The 13,101-nt window shown below is 45.3% G+C and overlaps 1 pseudogene; it reads left to right on the top strand.

The window, feature by feature from the left end:
* Window positions 1-5,371: 5,371 nt before the first annotated feature.
* Window positions 5,372-5,489, top strand: LOC124790737 (annotated as a pseudogene).
* The last annotated feature ends 7,612 nt before the right edge of the window (window positions 5,490-13,101 follow it).

The raw sequence follows: 13,101 nt of genomic DNA, 5'->3' as shown, positions 1-13,101 counted from the left end.
ACCACTGTAATAAAAGAACGAAACAGATTTGGGTGAGAAACGTCCTGGCAGATTAAAATTGCGTGTCGGACCGGAACTCGAAGCTGGGACACTTTCCTTTCGTGACTACGTGCTCTACCGTCCGAACTTCCCAAACACGATTCGCGATGCACCCACACACCTTTACTTCCGCGAGTACCTCATCTCCTACTTTCCAAATTTCACAAACGTTCTCCTGCATCACTTGCGGGATTAACACTCATGGAAGAAAGGACATTAGAGGGACACGGCTTAGCCACATCCTGGGGTGAATGTTTCCAGAATGAATTTTGACTCTTCAGTTAATTGTGCGCTGATCTGAAACTTCTTGGCAAATTAAAACTGTGAGCTAGAGCCGAAACCCAATCTGAGACCTTTGCCTTTCGCGGACAGTGCTGTACCGACTGAGCACGACTCATGACCCACCCTCATAGGTCCACTTCCGCCTGTACCTCATCTCCTGTCTCCCAGATTTCACAGAAGTGTAGCTGCATACCTTTTGCAACTACCACTCCTGGAAGAAAAGCCTAGATTGCTCAGTCGCTGGAGCAGTTGCCCGCGAAAAGCAAGAGGTCCCAGGTTCAAGGCACAGCCCAGCACAGATTTAATCTGCCAGGAGGTTTCAAATCAGTGCACACACCGCTGCAGGGTGAAAATCCATTCTAATTGGAGCTTCTCTCATTTAGCCGTGAAATGCATATTTCTCATAGGAGTTGCTTTCTCATACGAAATGTAACTACGACAAAACGTGGAATGCAACGTAACTAGCTTAAAAAATAATAAAATCTGTTGGTTTAAAAATGCTTATTTCTCATAGAAGATACTTTCGCATACCAAATGTAACAACGACAAAACATAGAATCCAACGTAACTAGATTCCGACAATATCTTGAAAAACTTAGATAAGTTGCGCATACACTCCTGACAGTTAATAGACGACTGCCATCTCGATTCTATGTAATCTCAGATGACCAAAGAATCTAATACCCCAGAGTAATAACAAGAGAGAATCTGTAATACAATCCTCGATGAAATCAGATTGAACGCTAGTTAACAAGATTAATTTCAGTGTTGGTATCATGTGGTTGCTATCAACAAAATACGTTCTACGAGTGTAGCATACGGCAAAAAAAGGTTAAAGGAAGAAAATTTGTAGAAGGAGAACCAAAGACTGCGTTTCATTGGCAGAACACTTAGAAGATGAATCAGATCTACTAAAGAGACTGCCTACACCACATTTGTCCGCCCTCTTTTGGAGTACTGCTACGCGGTGTGGAATCCTTACCAGGTAGGATTAACGGAGTACATCGAGAAAGTTCAAAGAAGAGCAGCACGTTTTGTATTATCGTGAAATAGGGGAGAGAGTGTCACGGAAATGATACAATATTTGGGGTGAACATAATTAAAACAAAGGCCTTTATCGTTGAGGCGCAATTTTCTTACTAAATTTAAATCACCAACTTTCTTCTCCGAATATGACAATATTTTGCTAGCGAAGACCTGCATAGCGTGAAACAATAATCGTAATAAAATAAGGGAAATCAGAGCTCTCACGGAAAGATATAAGAGTATCCACGTAGACGTGGATGTAGATATAGAATATGCCAATCAAGTAAAATGGACATATGAAAATAATGTCTTGTGAGAGCCATATAATGGTGTAATAACAGCACTGTATAAATGACATTTGTAAATAGTGATTATCATAATTTAATTTATTACTCAGTAGATAAGTGTCAGGGTTATAAAATTAGTAGCTATTTACCGCCACAAATTTTCATTTAAGACTGCAGATTTGAATTCGAAACAAGTGGGGTTCAGATCACTTTCTGGCCATCCAGATTTAGATTTTCTTTGATTTCCATTAGTCGTTTTAAGGGGAGGTGGTGGGGGGGGGGGGGGGGGTCGGACGTCAAACGGGCCGACTTGAAGCAGGAGAGATACCAAACAGGACAGTTTATTTTCCGCTGTCTATACTTTTACAATTAAATTCAAAAAACCTTGTCAGCGTGACCAGGAAGGATCCAGGATTCACACTCAAGGCAGCGGAAGTTCAAAAACATAACAAAATTATTTTTTTACGTGTGATATTTCATCATTTTTTGACTCACTATTGGCTGCATTTGTTGCTATAGGTACACTTCTCTTCATAAGTAAGAGAGATTCTTCAATGAATTTTGTACAGCAGTTAAACCATACTTACAGGTGCATGAAACTCTAGAATTTTCCAAATCTATTAAAATCTGTGGTAAAAACAGAGAAAATTAATTATAAAATTTGAGTTTTTTCTAAACATGAATTTTAAAATGTAACAGCTCGTTCATTTTTCATAAATAAAATAAGTTCTAGAGTATGAATCCTGAATGCTTTCTGGTCATGCTGACAAAGGTTTATGAATTCATTTGTAAAAGTATAGACAGTGGAAATTAAAATGTCCTGTGGTCCCTCTTCTGCTCCAAGTCGGCACGTTTGACGTCCTACCTCCCTTAAGGCAAATTCCAAGATTATTCCTTTGAAAACGACACAGCTAATTTACTTCTTAATCACTGTCCAATACACATTAAGTCGTTGGCGTTCTGATTTTACCCAAACCCGAAGCCCGCGTTAGAGAGGGAAAAAAAGAAGAAATATTAGACTGGTGATATACAGACGTGTTGTTGCGCTCCCCAAGGAGGCAAAAACAGCGGATCTTCTCTACTGTACTAACATTAACATTTCTTATCTTGACTGCGGCACGGCACAGAATGAAGCCGTCATTTGCTGCTCGAAACTATCGCCTGCAAAAACTTTGACTCAGAGCATGATACAGTTGTGTTGCGTAAGAGAATAACTGTAGAGAAATGTGAGATTCGTTACGTAGACGACGCAGCTACGTCCCGTTGCACAGAAGTGAAAGCGATAACGTGGTCTGCCCTACATCCATTCGCGTATGAGTTTCAGAAGCCATGCTGCCTGAGGTCGACGCCCTCTGTTTACTGGAGTGGTCCGCCAGTTGCCTACCTACCAGGCGTTACCCGTTGGCGAGAAGACTACGGGGCCAAAATTAAATAAATGCGCACTACACTCCCTTGATACGTCATTTAACAGAGAATCTCTAACTTTTACACACGTTCGGTTACACTTTCATACTCCTTCAGTATTAATCCACAATACATTCTGGCTGTACCTGATGATTTCTGCGCAAATTACGACGAGTCACAGATTTAGGTGATTTTAGCTAGTATAATATGACAAAAACAGTCTACATAAATGATTGAGACATTGAATGACAGTATTGTTGCGTGACGGATAGTGTCAAACAAACGGTAGTTTTGAAATTGGCGCTCAGTTACATCGTTACACATAAAATCTCATTTCCTGTTACATGCAGATTGTAACCATGAAAATACCAAGTCTGGAGCCGTGTTAAGAACATCAAGATAGTGTTACCAATACGTACTATTGTTTTTCATGTAATCTATGATAATAATTACTTTACTTTACTTCTGAAATGTGATGAAAGAGTGGTAAATAGTTGAGGATACCTGTCAAATGTGATGTTCTGAAACGTAACACACAGGACTCACGTGGTTTTGAGTCGCACAGCTACTGACTGCGCAATAGGCGCGTTTACCAATGCGCGAATGGCTCGTTCTAAACATGATACACTGACTTTTGATGCCGTAATTATTAATCCGCAATTATTTAGCACACAAAAGGACGTATACTACATTGAGCAAACAGTTCAAGACTTCTCTAAATGTATAGTTCAAGAAATGAACCAGAAACATTTATAGTACAAAAATGGAAATAACGACAGTAGGGAAGTATTAGCGAGTGAGGTAGTGTGCTGATATTCGGGAGGGCAGCCATAAAATCGCCGATATGGGGCAGTCAAATGAAAACGAGACAGATGTATAAAAATGTAAGTAGACTGTTTATTATTTCAGAAGTGGTCGCCATAGCTGTTACTACATTTATTCCATTGTGAGACAAGAGGATCATTAATTTTTGCGAACGTTTCCCTTGGGGAGCAGCGTTTTTTTATTACTTAAAAATGAACATGAACAGTCACAACTGCAACAGAGCAGGCGCTACGATTCCACAAACGCTGACTGATTCGTGGAGTCGTATCACCTGCTCTGTTCACCGCCACGGTCTACCATCATGGTGTGAGGTCTGCAAATTGTCTAAAACTGACCGAAACAGGTAACCTCACAAAAAAATAAGTTTCTTGCGTTTGTGAATGTTCATGTCCATTTTTAAGACGGCCATTGCTACATGGAAAGATGTCTGCGGTTGCCTACGGAGCCATGATTGTAGCCAGATGTGCACCACTTCGTCCGAAGCAAATCGACGACCACGAATGTCTGTCTTCAGCTATCCAAAAATATTTAAATCTCATGGTGAAAATTCGGAACTGCATGGAGGGTGTGTAAGGCCTTCCCATCGAAATTTCTGCGCCGTAGTCAAAACAACGTTGGCAACATGCGAGCGCGCATTACGCTGCTTAACAATGATGCCGTCCGTCAATATTTCTGGGCGTTTGGGCTTGACGGCGTGCTTCAATTTTTGCAAAGTGTTCATGTACCGCTGTGCATTACTTGTGGCGCCGTCTTCCAGAAAATCAAGATCATGACTTTCCCGGAGCTGGTATGCGCGCTTCGAATTTGCTTCGGTGGGTGTGAGTCTGTGTGCTTCCTCTGTTGACTCTGACGCTTGCTCACCGGCTCAAAACCGTAGCGCCATGTTTCAGCTCCCGCGACAATACGGGACTGGAAACGATATTCTTCGTCGTGAGACCATTTTAGATGCCGCAGTGATGACAACATTCTGCTCCTCCGTCAGGTTATGAAGAACCCACTGCGTATAGATTTTTCGGAACTTCAGGTGCTCTGTAGTGACGGCTTGAACGGTTCCCTGACTGGTACCCGCTGTCGGTGATTTATACCGGCAGCATCCACCTTGAGCCTGTCTTGGCCGAGTTATGTCTTTCATTGCCACCCGGCCTTCTCGAAATCGTTTATTCCATGCCAACAGACAAGCACGTGACTTAGTGTTAACCATACACAGGAGACATTTGGGCATGAATTTCACTTTCTGAGATTCGTTCCACGCTCAAAATTCCCAGTAAACCTTGCTGTTCCTCTTTCTCGGCCTCCACAGTGAAGTCAGACGGACACACGACTCGCTGACCTCACGTAGAGCACGCCCGACAGACAAACGGCACGGCAGTGAACGTGACCGCAGTTCCTTACTGATTTCCAGCAGAGGGCACTTTTATCCACACACCTGCCTGCCTTACCAAAGTCCGTGCCATGCTCGTTCTATACTCTGCCTCGTTTTCATTTGACTCCCCTTATAGATATTCCGTGCCAACGGCCTTGCCGCCGTGGAAACACCGGTTCCCGTCAGATCACCGAAGTTAAGCGCTGTCGGGCAGGGCTAGCACTTGGATGGGTGACCATCCGGTCTGCCGAGGGCTGTTGGCAAGCGGGGTGCACTCAGCCCTTATGAGACAAACTGCGAGCTACTTGATTGAGAAGTAGCGGCTGCGGTCTCGGAAACTGACATGCGGCTGGGAGAGCGGTGTGTTGACCACATGCCTCTCCATATCCGCATCCAGTGACGCCTGTGGGCTGAGGATGACACGGCGGCCGGTCGGTGCCTTTGGGCGTTCATGGTCTGTTCGGGAGGAGTTTAGTTTTTATAGATATTCCGTTATTTCCCTAAATCACTTAAAGCAAATGCCATGATTGTTCCTTTGAAACGGAGGCATCTATTTCCTTCCCCTATTTCTCCCCAGTTCGAACCTGGGCTCCATCTCTAATGATCTGGTCATCGGCGGGACCTGAAACCCTAATATGCTTCCCTTCACAGTCGAAAGAGTCACATCTGCCAGTATGTAAACCCTGATGTCATTTCTGTTGGATTTGAGTGAAAGGGGTCTACTTTATTAACAAGTTGCTGCGTCGTGCCACAGCTACGCCAAGTCGTCGATCAACTTTCCCAGTAAATATGCGATATGAGGCGGTTTTACCAGCCTATAGAAGGGGAAGATGCGGAGAAAGTGACAAGTGTGTGGCAACGCAGCGACAAAAATTTGAAGGAGACTGTGAAGTAAGAGTAGAGAAACAACTAAAGGAGTTGAAAACGAATATGGCGGCAGGTCCAGATGGAATCCCAATTCGATTTTACAAAGAGTACTCTACAGTATTGGCCCTTACTTAGCTTGTATTTATGGCGAATCTCTCGCCCGGCTCAAGTCACAAGCGACTGGGAAAAAGCGCAGGTGACTCCTGTACATAAGAAGAATAGCAAAGTTACAGACTAATATCCTTAACGTCGCTTTGCAGTGGAATTCCGGAATATATTCTTAGTTCGAGTACAATAAATTTACTTGAGGCGGACAAGCTTATGTCCACGAAACAGCACCGTTTGAGAAAGCATCGCTCGTGTGAAACTTAGCTTGTCCTTTCCGCACACGATATACTGCGAAATATGGATGAAGCGACACAAGAAGATTCCATATTGCTAGATTCCCGAAAAGCATTTGACACGGTAATCCACAGCAGACTGTTAACCTTAGCACGGGCATTAGGGAATGGTTCCCAGATATGAGAGTTTCTCGAAGACATATTAAGTAATAGAAACCAGTAAGTTGTCCTCGACGCTGAGGATTCATAAGAGACAAGCGTATTGTAAGTAAGAAATTAAGTAAATCTGGGATGGTGGGTGGAGGGGGGTTTAGGTCAGATGATTGGAGAGCCACAATTTTTTTTTCAGATTATTTGGTCACTAAATAAACTGGTTACAAGTTGCTTGGAAGCGGTAGATGTGTGACACGTTGCTCATCTTGCTGGAAATAACCTTCTGTAAGTACGACGTCATCCAGCTGCAATATATTGAAGATACCCATACAAAGTGTAGAGTATATGGTAGTATCAAAGAAAACGAGGCTAATAATCCTGGCAGCTGACACCGCACACCACATACCACCGTTTTCATCGTGCAGTGCTATTTCGTTCATCATGTGGCAGTTTACTCCAGACCAGTAGCTGGTGTTCTGTGTGTTGAGGTAACATGACAGATGGAATCGTATCTCATCTGTAAACCAAGAGAATGTCCGACTTTGAATAAGAAATCCGTGAAACCTTCGACATAACATATTATTTTCTCATAATCTGTTTTTTGCAGTTCAATCCTGTGCAGTTGCATCATGTGTGCTCAGTATGGGCGCAATGCTGATTTATTCGCAGCTCTATAACATTTGCCATATGATATGCCTGCCTCCTGATTCAATCGACGCAACGATTTCCTTGGAAAGTTCCCCTAGCGTCTTCGAGTGGTCTCTATGCAACCTGGATGTAGAAGTCTGGTCTCTGAGTATAGAACAGCAACGTGTCTGCAGATTCATCTGCTTTTACATCGTCCGCCATGTTGTAGTTTGGCAAACAAATTGCTATCGGTCTGTACGTGTCAGAGAATTGCAGATTCATTTCTTGTTTTGAATGTTATGTCAGTATGTGATGTAATAGGGTGATGTGGGAGTGGAATCGAAAAGTATTTTCTTTACGTGTTCTAGTGAAATTTCCTAGCAGCCATGCTGTAGCCTGGCAAGTAACGAAATATGAGTGTCTATGGCTGGCAAGTTCAGACAGGTGAAGTTCAACATCCAGGTAGTATACTGATCACTGGTTCGAACATTATGAGTATCCTCTGCACTCAGTGATGGTCTGTGTTTACCACTGTCACTGTTTAGTACACCAGCTGTCTCCAGCTTCCTTAAGCCGTCGGCACACGGACCGTGTAGTCGAACGTTAACGTGGAGCGTGCCAAGTTCAACGTGCTGCTGAACGCTCAGGAGCGATGCGACTTGTGCATACGGTACGTGGGACCCAACGTGGTATACGCGATCGCAACGCAGTCCAGCGGCAGTTGAGTATGTTTCTAGTTTGTAAATCACACTCTTTACTCGACGGGCGCTCGTTAAATTCCCACGTTAGCTCTATTAAAACGCACATTTCCTCCATCGCCCACGAAAAGGAAAGTACCATGTCTAATCAGTGAGGACAGAGGCTAATAAAAGTTCCACTACAAACAGTGTGGTACAAATATGGAATACTTCTCCGCATAAGATAAACATTATTTCATCATTCCCACATTTTAGTAAAACACCAAGGTCAGTCTTACTTGATCACTGTTCCTTCCCAGTAGCAGAATCTTTGCAACATGTGAATTACGAAGCGTAAAAGAAGAAGGAGCAAAATATCTTTATCCAAGTAGCGCAAGCTGTCCTGTAAATTAAGCCAATCGAACAAAGTCACCCCTCAGAATAGGTGAACTTATATTTACATAACATCAAATACTATACCATATACTTATATTGAACTAATAATAAAGTATCAGAACCTAATAAAAACGCGAATGTTAGGGGGGAAAAAATTTGGTAGTGTTAGGACGCGAACCATCGCCCCAATTACGAATGTGAAAACTGACGCTACTCACTACGCTACATCAACAACACACGCATGGTGTCTAATCATATTGTGTTACACCTTGCTAAAAACATTACTCGTAGATAATTATGTTATTAACTGAAATTTAATTATAACAAATTGTACCAAGAACATTGCGTTCTGGGTGAATGTTCAGTGTGTCGCTGCCTTCAAATAGCCTACTCTCATAATTCGCAAGTTACAATAATTCTTTTGCCACGAATATGATGTTTCTCATTATTTTACTGGATCGAATCACACAGTTAACAACGGGTTTTCCAGTGATTCTCAGTTTGCTGGTGCTCACAAACGGCATATATACATATAGGCTTGAAATGAATGCCAATATGGCGCCTCACAACTCTGTACTGAAGGGAGACGGCTTGCGTGTGACGTAGCTGGCGTTGTGCCATCTCATTGGTCAACGCTCAGACGCACGCTCAGAATATCTGACATGCCAGATATTGCTCTGCACGTGCAGAAAGACTCCCGAACGTACTATTCCGCGCTATGACGTCAGAAACTCGGCACGCTCAACGCTCAACGTTCGGATGCACGGTCCGTGTGCTGACGGCTTCACAATCGATAAAACTGTTGCTTTTGTTGGAACATCGCACACACTGAATTCTGTTCGGAATTCTCGTTGTGTTGTAACAAATGAGCCTGTCTTCCAGTAAGTTTTCACAATAAAAGCCCGCTCTGGAAATGTGTACTTCATGTTTCTGCCAGGTAAAGACTGCGAACGAAGCACTAATTTGCTCGTTATTGTCGCGCGGCCCGATACACACACTCAGAGTTCACAAACTGCGACCGACGAGGGTACGAGCGAGCTGACAACGCGAACAAGTGTGGCATTATACCGGACAAAGGACCTCATGCGCTGAAACAACAATCAACTTGACAACAACTGGCAGTACTTCTGATTCTGCAAGAGCTTCTGAGATCATTGAAACAACTTTACCTTCTCTACGTGCTTTCGGTAAGAAATTATGACGCACTGAAATAGTTCGGGTTTATATGGATCGCTCAGTAGTACAGATCGACACGCGTGGTGGTGCCGGATATGGCGACGTGAAATTAAAGAGATGCGCTTGTAGCCAGGAGAATTTGCGTGTCGTAGGTGTAGCGTATGTGGAAAGGCGGAGAAAGGGAACCGCAGTGAGTGGGCGGGGCCAGACGTCGGCAGCGACTGGCGGCCGGCCCGCGGCCACGTGACGCCACGCGACGCTGACGTCACGGCCGGCCTCGCGCCGCCTTTGACGTCACGGAGCGGGTGGCGCGCGGACCTTGCACTTGCCGCTGCTGCCCGGCTTCCGTGTCCGCGCGGACGCTGGCCGCGCACTACCTTCCATCCGCGCACCGCGAGGGCGCCGGCTGCGATCCCCCGACCCTCTGAACACTGTGTTCACGCTGTACCAGTTTCTCACATACAGCAGCGTTTATCCTATCAGATACACCATGACCGTTCCTCTGGCTTCTGCTTCATATCTTGTGTCATTGTTGTTGTTGTTGTGGTGGTCTTCAGTCCGAAGACTGGTTTGATGAAGCTCTCCAAGCTACTCTATCAGAGGTGTACACATTCCGCTTTTAACCCACCCGTGCTTGCCCGTTAGCCAGGCAAGCTGCCGCCGACGTCAACCGAGGGGGTGTTCTGCGATGGACAGTTGCTCTCAACTGCCGACGTCTCCTTCCACAACTACGAGCTGGCCTCTTAGATCACCGTTTACGAGCACTCGACCTTCTGCAACGCACACAACACGTAAATGTATACTACTGGCCATTAAAATTGCTACACCATGAAGATGCGGTGCTACAGACGCGAAATTTAACCGACAGGAAGAAGATGCTGTGATATGCAAATGATTAGCTTTTCAGAGCATTCACACAAAGTTGGCGCCGGTGCTGACATGAGGAAAGGTTCCAACGGATTTCGCATACTCAGACAGCAGTTGGCCAGCGTTGCCTGGTGAAATGCTGTTGTGATGCCTCGTGTAAGGAGGAGAAATGCGTACCAGCACGTTTCCGACGTTGATAAAGTGCGATTGCGGTTTATCGTACCGTAACATTGCAGCTCGCTTTGGTCGAGATCCAATGACTGTTAGCAGAATATGGAATCGGTGGGTTCAGGATGGTAATACGGAACGCCGTGCTGGATCCCAACGGCCTCTTATCACTAGCAGTCGAGATGACAGACATATTATCCGCATGGCTGTAATGGATCGTGCTGCCACGTCTCGATCCCTGAGTCAACAGGTGGGGACGTTGGGGACAACAACCATCTGCACGAACAGTTCGACGACGTTTGCAGCAGCATGGACTATCAGCTCGGAGACCATGGCTGCGGTTACCCTGACGCTGCATCGCTGCACCTCCAATGGTGTACTCAACGACGAACCTGGGTGCACAAATGGCAAAACGTCATTTTTTCGGATGAATCCGGGTTCTGTTTACATCATCATGATGGTCGCATCCGTGTTAGGCGACATCGCGGTGAGCGCACTTTGGAAGCGTGTATTCGTCATCGCCATACTGGCGTATCACCCGGCGTGGTGATATGGGGTGCTATTGGTTACACGTCTCGGTCACCTCTTGTTCGCATTGACGGCACTTTGAACAGTGGACGTTACATTTCAGATGTGTTACGACCCGTGTCTTGACCCTTCATTCGATCCCTGCGAGACCCTACATTTCAGCAGGATAATGCATGACCGCATGTTGCAGGTCCTTTACCGGCCTTCCTGGATATAGAAAATGTTCGACTGCTGGCCTGGCCAGCACATTCTCCAGATCTCTCACCAACTGAAAAGTCTGGTCAATGGTGGCCGAGCCACTGGCTCGTCACAGTACGCCAGTCACTACTCTTGATGAACTGTGGTATGGTGTTGAAGCTGCATGGGCAGCTGTAGCTGTACACGCCATCCAAGCTCTGTTTGACTCAATGCCCAGGCGTATCAAGGCCGTTATTACGGCCAGAGGTGGTTGTTGTGGGTACTGATTTCTCAGGATCTATGCACCCAAATAGCGTGAAAATGTAATCACATGTCAGTTCTAGTATAATATATTTGTCCAATGAATACCTGCTTATCATCTACATTTCTTCTTGGTGTAGCAATTTTAATGGTTAGTAGACACTTCCTATTCTGCCACCCATGGCCCGGCGCGTGCGAGAGGCATTGGGTTCGTTTGTTTGCCACAGCTTGCTCCGCAAGATAAGGTACGAACCCTCACTCTTACGCGGTGTAGGGGCGGTTTAGGCCTGTATCATGTGCCTGACAGAGCGGTAGCCCTTTTCATTGGCTCTCACATGACGTTGTGGCGCCGTAGTCCTACGTGCCTTACCAGCCTATTGCTGGAGGCCCTTGCACCACACTCTCTCTCTCTGCACCTAACCAAACTTCCGAAGTTCCGCCCTTCTTCTCCTTCTGGCACTTTTTCCTTTAACTGAACTACATCCGTACTGCCGGCGCAATTGACATACACGAAGGCGATATATGGTTTCCTTCAGCAGTGCAAGTGACCGAATGTGGTTGAAGGGAAGCTTCCTCAAGTCGACTGGCGTGCCGTTTGGCGATGGGCGCTCCTTATCTTGACACTGACATCCAGTCTGCATGGTACCTTACTGTCAATGCGAAACAAGTATGCCAGTCACGCCTTCACAGGACTCACCTCGCAGACACCCGGTTGTGTGTCGACTGTGATGTTATGGACACAGACGAGCACCGCCTGGTGTGCAAATGGGCGAGAGGTGTCTAGTTCTTGGTGCGAGAGATGTTGTCCCTAATTACCCGTACGACTCCTCATCAGATACCTACTCAGCTGCTCTTCTTTCCGGACGCGGGATACTTCCCACAAGCAAAGACGAACTCTGTGAGGTGGATTTGTGGACACACAGCACACCACCTGTTTGCTGATGGCGAGAAAACTATCCTTGACTTTTGGCAGTTCCTTAATGCAGTTGTCCGCAATCCAGAATACAGACAATTTTTCTCCAATTTCCTCTGCAGTGTCTTCCTTAACCCACCCCAGAGTTTGGGTGCTCCTGTCATGAAGAGTTGATTTCCGCCTCTTCCACACTTAGAACCGGTGTAGTCACTGACAACAGCAATGTTCTTTCGAATCTATATATATATAAACAAAAAAGGGACAGGCTGCTTTAGTCCCATCCAAGCCAAGCTATTTCCAACCCAAGCAGGCTATAGGAATCTTGAATGAGATTTTCACTCTGCAGCGGAGTGTGCGCTGATATGAAACTTCCTGGCAGATTAAAACTGTAGTGTTGACAGAAGAGCCAACACCGTGTTGCTAGAGGAGGCCGAAATACACGCGTTTAAACTCACGCAGATTGGCGTGAGGTCTGGAACAAGGTAAAGTAATTATCCTATAAAGATAAGAACGTAGTTCTTGGAATACTTAACTTTAATCCACAATTGGAGAACATCGCTCTTGTTTAGACGTTATTACAATCTCAATATACTGGTAATGGCGCCTTGCTAGGTCGTAGCAAATGACGCAGCTGAAGGCTATGCTAACTATCGTCTCGGCAAATGAGAGCGTATTTGTCAGTGAACCTTTCCTAGCAAAGTCGGCTGTACAACTGGGGCGAGTG

Source organism: Schistocerca piceifrons, chromosome 3 (genome assembly GCF_021461385.2).
Source record: "Schistocerca piceifrons isolate TAMUIC-IGC-003096 chromosome 3, iqSchPice1.1, whole genome shotgun sequence".
Lineage (NCBI taxonomy): Eukaryota > Metazoa > Arthropoda > Insecta > Orthoptera > Acrididae > Schistocerca > Schistocerca piceifrons.
The sequence above is the reverse complement of the archived record's forward strand: the minus strand, read 5'-3'. Positions and strand labels throughout refer to the sequence as shown.